Genomic DNA, 13,244 nt, shown 5'->3' on the forward strand with positions numbered 1-13,244 from the left:
ATGCATTCAGCACATTATCCATATCAAGTCACATGTTACAAATATAGACTGGTTTGTCAATGCGCTGCGAGCAGCTTTAAAAACTGTACGGGGAGAAAACAATGAATTTCATTTCCAACGCTTAAAACACTTGGCCATTGCGGCTGTGTGAATCAAAGGAAAGTGATGAGGAGAAAGCACAAGTGGGCTATATACGCTTAGAGCAAGGTTGAAACATGTGTGGGGAGACCCCATTGAAATTCAGGTCCAACGTCTGAAAAACTCGGCCGTTGCAGCTGTTGGAATTCAAGTAAAGTAATTGGGATTTGGAAACAGACATCATTGGTGCAAAATGGTAAACTTGATTGCAAGACATATTGAACTTATTGTGCCAAATCACGCCTTAACCACTCGGCCATCACAGCTTTCTGAATAAGCTCACACAAAAGATTTCTGAGCACTTTAATCACTGGACAAGTCCATGCATTAAAGAGACTATCTATATCAAGTCACCAAGGATATGTTCAGAATGAGGACTGGTTTGTCATAACGCTGCGAGCAGGGTTCGAACCTGCGCGGGGAGACCCCGTTGGATTTCGAGTCCAACGCCTTAATCTCTCGGCCATTACAGCTTGCTCTATTACCTTCCACGCCCTAACCAGTCCGCTATCTCGTTCTGTCCATTTTAACTCTAAAACGTCCAGATCATCGCTACTGAAGTACCGACTTGAAATGTTTGTCATGGAAGATACATTCTGAGCACTTGAATGAAAGGACAAGTGCACACATTATCCATATCAAGTCACCAAGTATATGTTAAAAAGAAAGAATGGCTTGCCATTGCGCTGCGAGTTAGGTTCGAACCTGCGCAGGGAGACCCCATTGGATTTCAAATCCAACGCCTTAACCACTCGGCCATCGCAGCTCGCTATATTAACCACCAGGCCTTAACCAGTCGGCTATCTCATTCTGTCCATTTTACTTCTGTAAAGACTAGACTATCTACTGAAGAGCCTATTTGAACTGTTTGTCAAGGAATATATATTCTGAGCACTTGAATCAATGGACAAGTCCATGCATTCAGCACATTATCCATATCAAGTCACATGTTACAAATATAGACTGGTTTGTCAATGCGCTGCGAGCAGCTTAAAAACTGTACGGGGAGAAAAAAATGAATTTCATTTCCAACGCTTAAAACACTTGGCCATTGTGAATCAAAGGAAAGTGATGAGGAGAAAGCACAAGTGGGCTATATACGCTTCGAGCAAGGTTAAAACATGTGTGGGGAGACCCCATTGATATTCAGGTCCAACGTCTGAAAAACTCGGCCGTTGCAGCTGTTGGAATTCAAGGAAAGTAATTGGGATTTGGAAACAGACATCATTGGTGCAAAATGGTAAACTTGATTGCACGACATATTGAACTTATTGTGCCAAATCACGCCTTAACCACTCGGCCATTACAGCTTTCTGAATAAGCTCACACAAAAGATTTCTGAGCACTTGAATCACTGGACAAGTCCATGCATTAAAGAGACTATCCATATCAAGTCACCAAGGATATGTTCAGAATGAGGACCGGTTTGTCATAACGCTGCGAGCAGGGTTCGAACCTGCGCGAGGAGACCCCATAGGATTTCGAGTCCAACGCCTTAACCTCTCGGCCATCACAGCTTGCTCTATTACCTTCTACGCCCTAACCAGTCCGCTATCTCGTTCTGTCCATATTAACTCTAAAACGTCCAGATCATCGCTACTGAAGTACCGACTTGAAATGTTTGTCATGGAAGATACATTCTGAGCTCTTGAATCAAAGGACAAATGCACACATTATCCATATCAAGTCACCAAGTATATGTTAAAAGAAAGAATGGTTTGCCATTGCGCTGCGAGCAGGGATCGAACCTGCGCAGGGAGACCCCATTGGATTTCAAGTCCAACGCCTTAACCACTCGGCCATCGCAGCTCGCTCTTTTAACTACTAGGCCTTAACCAGTCGGCTATCTCATTCTGTCCATTTTACTTCTGTAAAGACCAGACTATCTACTGAAGAGCCTATTTGAACTGTTTGTCAAGGGATATATATTCTAAGCACTTGAATCAATGGACAAGTCCATGCATTCAGCACATTATCCATATCAAGTCACATGTTACAAATATAGACTGGTTTGTCAATGCGCTGCGAGCAGCTTTAAAAACTGTACGGGGAGAAAACAATGGATTTCATTTCCAACGCTTAAAACACTTGGCCATTGCGGCTGTGTGAATCAAAGGAAAGTGATGAGGAGAAAGCACAAGTGGGCTATATACGCTTCGAGCAAGGTTAAAACATGTGTGGGGAGACCCCATTGAAATTCAGGTCCAACGTCTGAAAAACTCGGCCGTTGCAGCTGTTGGAATTCAACTAAAGTAATTGGGATTTGGAAACAGACATCATTGGTGCAAAATGGTAAACTTGATTGCACGACATATTGAACTTATTGTGCCAAATCACGCCTTAACCACTCGGCCATTACAGCTTTCTGAATAAGCTCACACAAAAGATTTCTGAGCACTTGAATCACTGGACAAGTCCATGCATTAAAGAGACTATCCATATCATGTCACCAAGGATATGTTCAGAATGAGGACTGGTTTGTCATAACGCTGCGAGCAGGGTTCGAACCTGCGCGGGGAGACCCCATTGGATTTCGAGTCCAACGCCTTAACCTCTCGGCCATCACAGCTTGCTCTATTACCTTCTACGCCCTAACCAGTCCGCTATCTCGTTCTGTCCATTTTAACTCTAAAACGTCCAGATCATCGCTACTGAAGTACCGACTTGAAATGTTTGTCATGGAAGATACATTCTGAGCACTTGAATGAAAGGACAAGTGCACACATTATCCATATCAAGTCACCAAGTATATGTTAAAAAGAAAGAATGGCTTGCCATTGCGCTGCGAGCAGGGTTCGAACCTGCGCAGGGAGACCCCATTGGATTTCAAATCCAACGCCTTAACCACTCAGCCATCGCAGCTCGCTATATTAACCACCAGGCCTTAACCAGTCGGCTATCTCATTCTGTCCATTTTACTTCTGTAAAGACTAGACTATCTACTGAAGAGCCTATTTGAACTGTTTGTCAAGGAATATATATTCTGAGCACTTGAATCAATGGACAAGTCCATGCATTCAGCACATTATCCATATCAAGTCACATGTTACAAATATAGACTGGTTTGTCAATGCGCTGCGAGCAGCTTAAAAACTGTACGGGGAGAAAACAATGGATTTCATTTCCAACGCTTAAAACACTTGGCCATTGCGGCTGTGTGAATCAAAGGAAAGTGATGAGGAGAAAGCACAAGTGGGCTATATACGCTTAGAGCAAGGTTAAAACATGTGTGGGGAGACCCCATTGAAATTCAGGTCCAACGTCTGAAAAACTCGGCCGTTGCAGCTGTTGGAATTCAAGTAAAGTAATTGGGATTTGGAAACAGACATCATTGGTGCAAAATGGTAAACTTGATTGCAAGACATATTGAACTTATTGTGCCAAATCACGCCTTAACCACTCGGCCATCACAGCTTTCTGAATAAGCTCACACAAAAGATTTCTGAGCACTTTAATCACTGGACAAGTCCATGCATTAAAAAGACTATCCATATCATGTCACCAAGGATATGTTCAGAATGAGGACTGGTTTGTCATAACGCTGCGAGCAGGGTTCGAACCTGCGCGGGGAGACCCCATTGGATTTCGAGTCCAACGCCTTAATCTCTCGGCCATCACAGCTTGCTCTATTACCTTCCACGCCCTAACCAGTCCGCTATCTCGTTCTGTCCATTTTAACTCTAAAACGTCCAGATCATCGCTACTGAAGTACCGACTTGAAATGTTTGACATGGAAGATACATTCTGAGCACTTGAATGAAAGGACAAGTGCACACATTATCCATATCAAGTCACCAAGTATATGTTAAAAAGAAAGAATGGCTTGCCATTGCGCTGCGAGTTAGGTTCGAACCTGCGCAGGGAGACCCCATTGGATTTCAAATCCAACGCCTTAACCACTCGGCCATCGCAGCTCGCTATATTAACCACCAGGCCTTAACCAGTCGGCTATCTCATTCTGTCCATTTTACTTCTGTAAAGACTAGACTATCTACTGAAGAGCCTATTTGAACTGTTTGTCAAGGAATATATATTCTGAGCACTTGAATCAATGGACAAGTCCATGCATTCAGCACATTATCCATATCAAGTCACATTTTACAAATATAGACTGGTTTGTCAATGCGCTGCGAGCAGCTTAAAAACTGTACGGGGAGAAAACAATGGATTTCATTTCCAACGCTTAAAACACTTGGCCATTGTGAATCAAAGGAAAGTGATGAGGAGAAAGCACAAGTGGGCTATATACGCTTCGAGCAAGGTTAAAACATGTGTGGGGAGACCCCATTGAAATTCAGGTCCAACGTCTGAAAAACTCGGCCGTTGCAGCTGTTGGAATTCAAGTAAAGTAATTGGGATTTGGAAACAGACATCATTGGTGCAAAATGGTAAACTTGATTGCACGACATATTGAACTTATTGTGCCAAATCACGCCTTAACCACTCGGCCATTACAGCTTTCTGAATAAGCTCACACAAAAGATTTCTGAGCACTTGAATCACTGGACAAGTCCATGCATTAAAGAGACTATCCATATCATGTCACCAAGGATATGTTCAGAATGAGGACTGGATTGTCATAACGCTGCGAGCAGGGTTCGAACCTGCGCGGGGAGACCCCATTGGATTTCGAGTCCAACGCCTTAACCTCTCGGCCATCACAGCTTGCTCTATTACCTTCTACGCCCTAACCAGTCCGCTATCTCGTTCTGTCCATTTTAACTCTAAAACGTCCAGATCATCGCTACTGAAGTACCGACTTGAAATGTTTGTCATGGAAGATACATTCTGAGCACTTGAATCAAAGGACAAGTGCACACATTATCCATATCAAGTCACCAAGTATATGTTAAAAAGAAAGAATGGCTTGCCATTGCGCTGCGAGCAGGGTTCGAACCTGCGCAGGGAGACCCCATTGGATTTCAAATCCAACGCCTTAACCACTCGGCCATCGCAGCTCGCTATATTAACCACCAGGCCTTAACCAGTCGGCTATCTCATTCTGTCCATTTTACTTCTGTAAAGACTAGACTATCTACTGAAGAGCCTATTTGAACTGTTTGTCAAGGAATATATATTCTGAGCACTTGAATCAATGGACAAGTCCATGCATTCAGCACATTACCCATATCAAGTCACATGTTACAAATATAGACTGGTTTGTCAATGCGCTGCGAGCAGCTTAAAAACTGTACGGGGAGAAAACAATGGATTTCATTTCCAACGCTTAAAACACTTGGCCATTGTGAATCAAAGGAAAGTGATGAGGAGAAAGCACAAGTGGGCTATATACGCTTCGAGCAAGGTTAAAACATGTGTGGGGAGACCCCATTGAAATTCAGGTCCAACGTCTGAAAAACTCGGCCGTTGCAGCTGTTGGAATTCAAGTAAAGTAATTGGGATTTGGAAACAGACATCATTGGTGCAAAATGGTAAACTTGATTGCACGACATATTGAACTTATTGTGCCAAATCACGCCTTAACCACTCGGCCATCACAGCTTTCTGAATAAGCTCACACAAAAGTATTCTGAGCACTTGAATCACTGGACAAGTCCATGCATTAAAGAGACTATCCATATCAAGTCACCAAGGATATGTTCAGAATGAGGACTGGTTTGTCATAACGCTGCGAGCAGGGTTCGAACCTGCGCGAGGAGACCCCATTGGATTTCGAGTCCAACGCCTTAACCTCTCGGCCATCACAGCTTGCTCTATTACCTTCTACGCCCTAACCAGTCCGCTATCTCGTTCTGTCCATTTTAACTCTAAAACGTCCAGATCATCGCTACTGAAGTACCGACTTGAAATGTTTGTCATGGAAGATACATTCTGGGCACTTGAATGAAAGGACAAGTGCACACATTATCCATATCAAGTCACCAAGTATATGTTAAAAAGAAAGAATGGCTTGCCATTGTGCTGCGAGCAGGGTTCGAACCTGCGCAGGGAGACCCCATTGGATTTCAAATCCAACGCCTTAACCACTCGGCCATCGCAGCTCGCTATATTAACCACCAGGCCTTAACCAGTCGGCTATCTCATTCTGTCCATTTTACTTCTGTAAAGACTAGACTATCTACTGAAGAGCCTATTTGAACTGTTTGTCAAGGAATATATATTCTGAGCACTTGAATCAATGGACAAGTCCATGCATTCAGCACATTATCCATATCAAGTCACATGTTACAAATATAGACTGGTTTGTCAATGCGCTGCGAGCAGCTTAAAAACTGTACGGGGAGAAAACAATGGATTTCATTTCCAACGCTTAAAACACCTGGCCATTGCAGCTGTGTGAATCAAAGGAAAGTGATGAGGAGAAAGCACAAGTGGGCTATATACGCTTAGAGCAAGGTTAAAACATGTGTGGGGAGACCCCATTGAAATTCAGGTCCAACGTCTGAAAAACTCGGCCGTTGCAGCTGTTGGAATTCAAGTAAAGTAATTGGGATTTGGAAACAGACATCATTGGTGCAAAATGGTAAACTTGATTGCAAGACATATTGAACTTATTGTGGCAAATCACGCCTTAACCACTCGGCCATCACAGCTTTCTGAATAAGCTCACACAAAAGATTTCTGAGCACTTTAATCACTGGACAAGTCCATGCATTAAAAAGACTATCCATATCATGTCACCAAGGACATGTTCAGAATGAGGACTGGTTTGTCATAACGCTGCGAGCAGGGTTCGAACCTGCGCGGGGAGACCCCGTTGGATTTCGAGTCCAACGCCTTAATCTCTCGGCCATCACAGCTTGCTCTATTACCTTCCACGCCCTAACCAGTCCGCTATCTCGTTCTGTCCATTTTAACTCTAAAACGTCCAGATCATCGCTACTGAAGTACCGACTTGAAATGTTTGTCATGGAAGATACATTCTGAGCACTTGAATCAAAGGACAAGTGCACACATTATCCATATCAAGTCACCAAGTATATGTTAAAAATAAAGAATGGCTTGCCATTGCGCTGCGAGCAGGGTTCGAACCTGCGCAGGGAGACCCCATTGGATTTCAAATCCAACGCCTTAACCACTCGGCCATCGCAGCTCGCTATATTAACCACCAGGCCTTAACCAGTCGGCTATCTCATTCTGTCCATTTTACTTCTGTAAAGACTAGACTATCTACTGAAGAGCCTATTTGAACTGTTTGTCAAGGAATATATATTCAGAGCACTTGAATCAATGGACAAGTCCATGCATTCAGCACATTATCCATATCAAGTCACATGTTACAAATATAGACTGGTTTGTCAATGCGCTGCGAGCAGCTTAAAAACTGTACGGGGAGAAAACAATGGATTTCATTTCCAACGCTTAAAACACTTGGCCATTGCGGCTGTGTGAATCAAAGGAAAGTGATGAGGAGAAAGCACAAGTGGGCTATATACGCTTCGAGCAAGGTTAAAACATGTGTGGGGAGACCCCATTGAAATTCAGGTCCAACGTCTGAAAAACTCGGCCGTTGCAGCTGTTGGAATTCAAGTAAAGTAATTGGGATTTGGAAACAGACATCATTGGTGCAAAATGGTAAACTTGATTGCACGACATATTGAACTTATTGTGCCAAATCACGCCTTAACCACTCGGTCATCACAGCTTTCTGAATAAGCTCACACAAAAGATTTCTGAGCACTTTAATCACTGGACAAGTCCATGCGTTAAAAAGACTATCCATATCATGTCACCAAGGACATGTTCAGAATGAGGACCGGTTTGTCATAACGCTGCGAGCAGGGTTCGAACCTGCGCGGGGAGACCCCATTGGATTTCGAGTCCAACGCCTTAACCTCTCGGCCATCACAGCTTGCTCTATTACCTTCTACGCCCTAACCAGTCCGCTATCTCGTTCTGTCCATTTTAACTCTAAAACGTCCAGATCATCGCTACTGAAGTACCGACTTGAAATGTTTGTCATGGAAGATACATTCTGAGCACTTGAATCAAAGGACAAGTGCACACATTATCCATATCAAGTCACCAAGTATATGTTAAAAATAAAGAATGGCTTGCCATTGCGCTGCGAGCAGGGTTCGAACCTGCGCAGGGAGACCCCATTGGATTTCAAATCCAACGCCTTAACCACTCGGCCATCGCAGCTCGCTATATTAACCACCAGGCCTTAACCAGTCGGCTATCTCATTCTGTCCATTTTACTTCTGTAAAGACTAGACTATCTACTGAAGAGCCTATTTGAACTGTTTGTCAAGGAATATATATTCTGAGCACTTGAATCAATGGACAAGTCCATGCATTCAGCACATTATCCATATCAAGTCACATGTTACAAATATAGACTGGTTTGTCAATGCGCTGCGAGCAGCTTTAAAAACTGTACGGGGAGAAAAAAATGATTTTCATTTCCAACGCTTAAAACACTTGGCCATTGCGGCTGTGTGAATCAAAGGAAAGTGATGAGGAGAAAGCACAAGTGGGCTATATACGCTTCGAGCAAGGTTAAAACATGTGTGGGGAGACCCCATTGAAATTCAGGTCCAACGTCTGAAAAACTCGGCCGTTGCAGCTGTTGGAATTCAAGTAAAGTAATTGGGATTTGGAAACAGACATCATTGGTGCAAAATGGTAAACTTGATTGCACGACATATTGAACTTATTGTGCCAAATCACGCCTTAACCACTCGGCCATTACAGCTTTCTGAATAAGCTCACACAAAAGATTTCTGAGCACTTGAATCACTGGACAAGTCCATGCATTAAAGAGACTATCCATATCAAGTCACCAAGGATATGTTCAGAATGAGGACTGGTTTGTCATAACGCTGCGAGCAGGGTTCGAACCTGCGCGGGGAGACCCCATTGGATTTCGAGTCCAACGCCTTAACCTCTCGGCCATCACAGCTTGCTCTATTACCTTCTACGCCCTAACCAGTCCGCTATCTCGTTCTGTCCATTTTAACTCTAAAACGTCCAGATCATCGCTACTGAAGTACCGACTTGAAATGTTTGTCATGGAAGATACATTCTGAGCACTTGAATCAAAGGACAAGTGCACACATTATCCATATCAAGTCACCAAGTATATGTTAAAAATAAAGAATGGTTTGCCATTGCGCTGCGAGCAGGGTTCGAACCTGCGCAGGGAGACCCCATTGGATTTCAAGTCCAACGCCTTAACCACTCGGCCATCGCAGCTCGCTATATTAACTACTAGGCCTTAACCAGTCGGCTATCTCATTCTGTCCATTTTACTTCTGTAAAGACTAGACTATCTACTGAAGAGCCTATTTGAACTGTTTGTCAAGGAATATATATTCTGAGCACTTGAATCAATGGACAAGTCCATGCATTCAGCACATTATCCATATCAAGTCACATGTTACAAATATAGACTGGTTTGTCAATGCGCTGCGAGCAGCTTTAAAAACTGTACGGGGAGAAAAGAATGATTTTCATTTCCAACGCTTAAAACACTTGGCCATTGCGGCTGTGTGAATCAAAGGAAAGTGATGAGGAGAAAGCACAAGTGGGCTATATACGCTTCGAGCAAGGTTAAAACATGTGTGGGGAGACCCCATTGAAATTCAGGTCCAACGTCTGAAAAACTCGGCCGTTGCAGCTGTTGGAATTCAAGTAAAGTAATTGGGATTTGGAAACAGACATCATTGGTGCAAAATGGTAAACTTGATTGCAAGACATATTGAACTTATTGTGCCAAATCACGCCTTAACCACTCGGCCATTACAGCTTTCTGAATAAGCTCACACAAAAGATTTCTGAGCACTTTAATCACTGGACAAGTCCATGCATTAAAAAGACTATCCATATCATGTCACCAAGGATATGTTCAGAATGAGGACTGGTTTGTCATAACGCTGCGAGCAGGGTTCGAACCTGCGCGGGGAGACCCCATTGGATTTCGAGTCCAACGCCTTAATCTCTCGGCCATCACAGCTTGCTCTATTACCTTCCACGCCCTAACCAGTCCGCTATCTCGTTCTGTCCATTTTAACTCTAAAACGTCCAGATCATCGCTACTGAAGTACCGACTTGAAATGTTTGTCATGGAAGATACATTCTGAGCACTTGAATCAAAGGACAAGTGCACACATTATCCATATCAAGTCACCAAGTATATGTTAAAAAGAAAGAATGGCTTGCCATTGCGCTGCGAGCAGGGTTCGAACCTGCGCAGGGAGACCCCATTGGATTTCAAATCCAACGCCTTAACCACTCGGCCATCGCAGCTCGCTATATTAACCACCAGGCCTTAACCAGTCGGCTATCTCATTCTGTCCATTTTACTTCTGTAAAGACTAGACTATCTACTGAAGAGCCTATTTGAACTGTTTGTCAAGGAATATATATTCTGAGCACTTGAATCAATGGACAAGTCCATGCATTCAGCACATTATCCATATCAAGTCACATGTTACAAATATAGACTGGTTTGTCAATGCGCTGCGAGCAGCTTTAAAAACTGTACGGGGAGAAAACAATGATTTACATTTCCAACGCTTAAAACACTTGGCCATTGCGGCTGTGTGAATCAAAGGAAAGTGATGAGGAGAAAGCACAAGTGGGCTATATACGCTTCGAGCAAGGTTAAAACATGTGTGGGGAGACCCCATTGAAATTCAGGTCCAACGTCTGAAAAACTCGGCCGTTGCAGCTGTTGGAATTCAAGTAAAGTAATTGGGATTTGGAAACAGACATCATTGGTGCAAAATGGTAAACTTGATTGCACGACATATTGAACTTATTGTGCCAAATCACGCCTTAACCACTCGGTCATTACAGCTTTCTGAATAAGCTCACACAAAAGATTTCTGAGCACTTGAATCACTGGACAAGTCCATGCATTAAAGAGACTATCCATATCAAGTCACCAAGGATATGTTCAGAATGAGGACTGGTTTGTCATAACGCTGCGAGCAGGGTTCGAACCTGCGCGGGGAGACCCCATTGGATTTCGAGTCCAACGCCTTAACCTCTCGGCCATCACAGCTTGCTCTATTACCTTCTACGCCCTAACCAGTCCGCTATCTCGTTCTGTCCATTTTAACTCTAAAACGTCCAGATCATCGCTACTGAAGTACCGACTTGAAATGTTTGTCATGGAAGATACATTCTGAGCACTTGAATCAAAGGACAAGTGCACACATTATCCATATCAAGTCACCAAGTATATGTTAAAAAGAAAGAATGGCTTGCCATTGCGCTGCGAGCAGGGATCGAACCTGCGCAGGGAGACACCATTGGATTTCAACTCCAACGCCTTAACCACTCGGCCATCGCAGCTCGCTATATTAACCACTAGGCCTTAACCAGTCGGCTATCTCATTCTGTCCATTTTACTTCTGTAAAGACTAGACTATCTACTGAAGAGCCTATTTGAACTGTTTGTCAAGGAATATATATTCTGAGCACTTGAATCAATGGACAAGTCCATGCATTCAGCACATTATCCATATCAAGTCACATGTTACAAATATAGACTGGTTTGTCAATGCGCTGCGAGCAGCTTTAAAAACTGTACGGGGAGAAAAAATGATTTTCATTTCCAACGCTTAAAACACTTGGCCATTGCGGCTTTGAATCAAAGGAAAGTGATGAGGAGAAAGCACAAGTGGGCTATATACACTTCGAGCAAGGTTAAAACATGTGTGGGGAGACCCCATTGAAATTCAGGTCCAACGTCTGAAAAACTCGGCCGTTGCAGCTGTTGGAATTCAAGTAAAGTAATTGGGATTTGGAAACAGACATCATTGGTGCAAAATGGTAAACTTGATTGCACTTATTGTGCCTAATCACGCCTTAACCACTCGGTCATTACAGCTTTCTGAATAAGCTCACACAAACGATTTCTGAGCACTTGAATCACTGGACAAGTCCATGCATTAAAGAGACTATCCATATCAAGTCACCAAGGATATGTTCAGAATGAGGACTGGTTTGTCATAACGCTGCGAGCAGGGTTCGAACCTGCGCGGGGAGACCCCATTGGATTTCGAGTCCAACGCCTTAACCTCTCGGCCATCACAGCTTGCTCTATTACCTTCTACGCCCTAACCAGTCCGCTATCTCGTTCTGTCCATTTTAACTCTAAAACGTCCAGATCATCGCTACTGAAGTACCGACTTGAAATGTTTGTCATGGAAGATACATTCTGAGCACTTGAATCAAAGGACAAGTGCACACATTATCCATATCAAGTCACCAAGTATATGTTAAAAATAAAGAATGGTTTGCCATTGCGCTGCGAGCAGGGTTCGAACCTGCGCAGGGAGACCCCATTGGATTTCAAGTCCAACGCCTTAACCACTCGGCCATCGCAGCTCGCTATATTAACTACTAGGCCTTAACCAGTCGGCTATCTCATTCTGTCCATTTTACTTCTGTAAAGACTAGACTATCTACTGAAGAGCCTATTTGAACTGTTTGTCAAGGAATATATATTCTGAGCACTTGAATCAATGGACAAGTCCATGCATTCAGCACATTATCCATATCAAGTCACATGTTACAAATATAGACTGGTTTGTCAATGCGCTGCGAGCAGCTTTAAAAACTGTACGGGGAGAAAAAAATGATTTTCATTTCCAACGCTTAAAACACTTGGCCATTGCGGCTGTGTGAATCAAAGGAAAGTGATGAGGAGAAAGCACAAGTGGGCTATATACGCTTCGAGCAAGGTTAAAACATGTGTGGGGAGACCCCATTGAAATTCAGGTCCAACGTCTGAAAAACTCGGCCGTTGCAGCTGTTGGAATTCAAGTAAAGTAATTGGGATTTGAAAACAGACATCATTGGTGCAAAATGGTAAACTTGATTGCAAGACATATTGAACTTATTGTGCCAAATCACGCCTTAACCACTCGGCCATTACAGCTTTCTGAATAAGCTCACACAAAAGATTTCTGAGCACTTTAATCACTGGACAAGTCCATGCATTAAAAAGACTATCCATATCATGTCACCAAGGATATGTTCAGAATGAGGACTGGTTTGTCATAACGCTGCGAGCAGGGTTCGAACCTGCGCGGGGAGACCCCATTGGATTTCGAGTCCAACGCCTTAACCTCTCGGCCATCACAGCTTGCTCTATTACCTTCTACGCCCTAACCAGTCCGCTATCTCGT

The 13,244-nt window shown here is 43.4% G+C and overlaps 25 non-coding genes across 25 annotated transcripts; all 25 read right to left on the reverse strand.

Annotated features, from left to right (window-relative positions):
- Window positions 1-529: 529 nt before the first annotated feature.
- Window positions 530-611, reverse strand: trnas-cga (transfer RNA serine (anticodon CGA)). The gene has a single exon. It is a non-coding gene; the product is annotated as a tRNA-Ser (tRNA).
- Window positions 612-822: 211 nt separating this feature from the next.
- Window positions 823-904, reverse strand: trnas-uga (transfer RNA serine (anticodon UGA)). The gene has a single exon. It is a non-coding gene; the product is annotated as a tRNA-Ser (tRNA).
- Window positions 905-1,573: 669 nt separating this feature from the next.
- trnas-cga (transfer RNA serine (anticodon CGA)) lies at window positions 1,574-1,655 on the reverse strand. The gene has a single exon. It is a non-coding gene; the product is annotated as a tRNA-Ser (tRNA).
- Window positions 1,656-1,865: 210 nt separating this feature from the next.
- On the reverse strand, window positions 1,866-1,947 carry trnas-uga (transfer RNA serine (anticodon UGA)). The gene has a single exon. It is a non-coding gene; the product is annotated as a tRNA-Ser (tRNA).
- A 678-nt stretch (window positions 1,948-2,625) lies between these two features.
- trnas-cga (transfer RNA serine (anticodon CGA)) lies at window positions 2,626-2,707 on the reverse strand. Its single transcript has one exon. It is a non-coding gene; the product is annotated as a tRNA-Ser (tRNA).
- Window positions 2,708-2,918: 211 nt separating this feature from the next.
- On the reverse strand, window positions 2,919-3,000 carry trnas-uga (transfer RNA serine (anticodon UGA)). Its single transcript has one exon. It is a non-coding gene; the product is annotated as a tRNA-Ser (tRNA).
- A 677-nt stretch (window positions 3,001-3,677) lies between these two features.
- trnas-cga (transfer RNA serine (anticodon CGA)) lies at window positions 3,678-3,759 on the reverse strand. The gene has a single exon. It is a non-coding gene; the product is annotated as a tRNA-Ser (tRNA).
- A 211-nt stretch (window positions 3,760-3,970) lies between these two features.
- Window positions 3,971-4,052, reverse strand: trnas-uga (transfer RNA serine (anticodon UGA)). Its single transcript has one exon. It is a non-coding gene; the product is annotated as a tRNA-Ser (tRNA).
- Window positions 4,053-4,721: 669 nt separating this feature from the next.
- Window positions 4,722-4,803, reverse strand: trnas-cga (transfer RNA serine (anticodon CGA)). Its single transcript has one exon. It is a non-coding gene; the product is annotated as a tRNA-Ser (tRNA).
- Window positions 4,804-5,014: 211 nt separating this feature from the next.
- On the reverse strand, window positions 5,015-5,096 carry trnas-uga (transfer RNA serine (anticodon UGA)). Its single transcript has one exon. It is a non-coding gene; the product is annotated as a tRNA-Ser (tRNA).
- Window positions 5,097-5,765: 669 nt separating this feature from the next.
- Window positions 5,766-5,847, reverse strand: trnas-cga (transfer RNA serine (anticodon CGA)). The gene has a single exon. It is a non-coding gene; the product is annotated as a tRNA-Ser (tRNA).
- A 211-nt stretch (window positions 5,848-6,058) lies between these two features.
- Window positions 6,059-6,140, reverse strand: trnas-uga (transfer RNA serine (anticodon UGA)). The gene has a single exon. It is a non-coding gene; the product is annotated as a tRNA-Ser (tRNA).
- Window positions 6,141-6,817: 677 nt separating this feature from the next.
- On the reverse strand, window positions 6,818-6,899 carry trnas-cga (transfer RNA serine (anticodon CGA)). The gene has a single exon. It is a non-coding gene; the product is annotated as a tRNA-Ser (tRNA).
- Window positions 6,900-7,110: 211 nt separating this feature from the next.
- trnas-uga (transfer RNA serine (anticodon UGA)) lies at window positions 7,111-7,192 on the reverse strand. The gene has a single exon. It is a non-coding gene; the product is annotated as a tRNA-Ser (tRNA).
- A 677-nt stretch (window positions 7,193-7,869) lies between these two features.
- Window positions 7,870-7,951, reverse strand: trnas-cga (transfer RNA serine (anticodon CGA)). Its single transcript has one exon. It is a non-coding gene; the product is annotated as a tRNA-Ser (tRNA).
- A 211-nt stretch (window positions 7,952-8,162) lies between these two features.
- trnas-uga (transfer RNA serine (anticodon UGA)) lies at window positions 8,163-8,244 on the reverse strand. The gene has a single exon. It is a non-coding gene; the product is annotated as a tRNA-Ser (tRNA).
- A 678-nt stretch (window positions 8,245-8,922) lies between these two features.
- Window positions 8,923-9,004, reverse strand: trnas-cga (transfer RNA serine (anticodon CGA)). The gene has a single exon. It is a non-coding gene; the product is annotated as a tRNA-Ser (tRNA).
- A 211-nt stretch (window positions 9,005-9,215) lies between these two features.
- On the reverse strand, window positions 9,216-9,297 carry trnas-uga (transfer RNA serine (anticodon UGA)). The gene has a single exon. It is a non-coding gene; the product is annotated as a tRNA-Ser (tRNA).
- A 678-nt stretch (window positions 9,298-9,975) lies between these two features.
- trnas-cga (transfer RNA serine (anticodon CGA)) lies at window positions 9,976-10,057 on the reverse strand. The gene has a single exon. It is a non-coding gene; the product is annotated as a tRNA-Ser (tRNA).
- A 211-nt stretch (window positions 10,058-10,268) lies between these two features.
- On the reverse strand, window positions 10,269-10,350 carry trnas-uga (transfer RNA serine (anticodon UGA)). Its single transcript has one exon. It is a non-coding gene; the product is annotated as a tRNA-Ser (tRNA).
- A 678-nt stretch (window positions 10,351-11,028) lies between these two features.
- On the reverse strand, window positions 11,029-11,110 carry trnas-cga (transfer RNA serine (anticodon CGA)). Its single transcript has one exon. It is a non-coding gene; the product is annotated as a tRNA-Ser (tRNA).
- Window positions 11,111-11,321: 211 nt separating this feature from the next.
- On the reverse strand, window positions 11,322-11,403 carry trnas-uga (transfer RNA serine (anticodon UGA)). Its single transcript has one exon. It is a non-coding gene; the product is annotated as a tRNA-Ser (tRNA).
- A 663-nt stretch (window positions 11,404-12,066) lies between these two features.
- Window positions 12,067-12,148, reverse strand: trnas-cga (transfer RNA serine (anticodon CGA)). Its single transcript has one exon. It is a non-coding gene; the product is annotated as a tRNA-Ser (tRNA).
- A 211-nt stretch (window positions 12,149-12,359) lies between these two features.
- trnas-uga (transfer RNA serine (anticodon UGA)) lies at window positions 12,360-12,441 on the reverse strand. Its single transcript has one exon. It is a non-coding gene; the product is annotated as a tRNA-Ser (tRNA).
- Window positions 12,442-13,119: 678 nt separating this feature from the next.
- On the reverse strand, window positions 13,120-13,201 carry trnas-cga (transfer RNA serine (anticodon CGA)). The gene has a single exon. It is a non-coding gene; the product is annotated as a tRNA-Ser (tRNA).
- Window positions 13,202-13,244: the final 43 nt, after the last annotated feature.

The sequence above is a fragment of the Salmo salar genome, chromosome ssa03 (genome assembly GCF_905237065.1).
Source record: "Salmo salar chromosome ssa03, Ssal_v3.1, whole genome shotgun sequence".
NCBI lineage: Eukaryota > Metazoa > Chordata > Actinopteri > Salmoniformes > Salmonidae > Salmo > Salmo salar.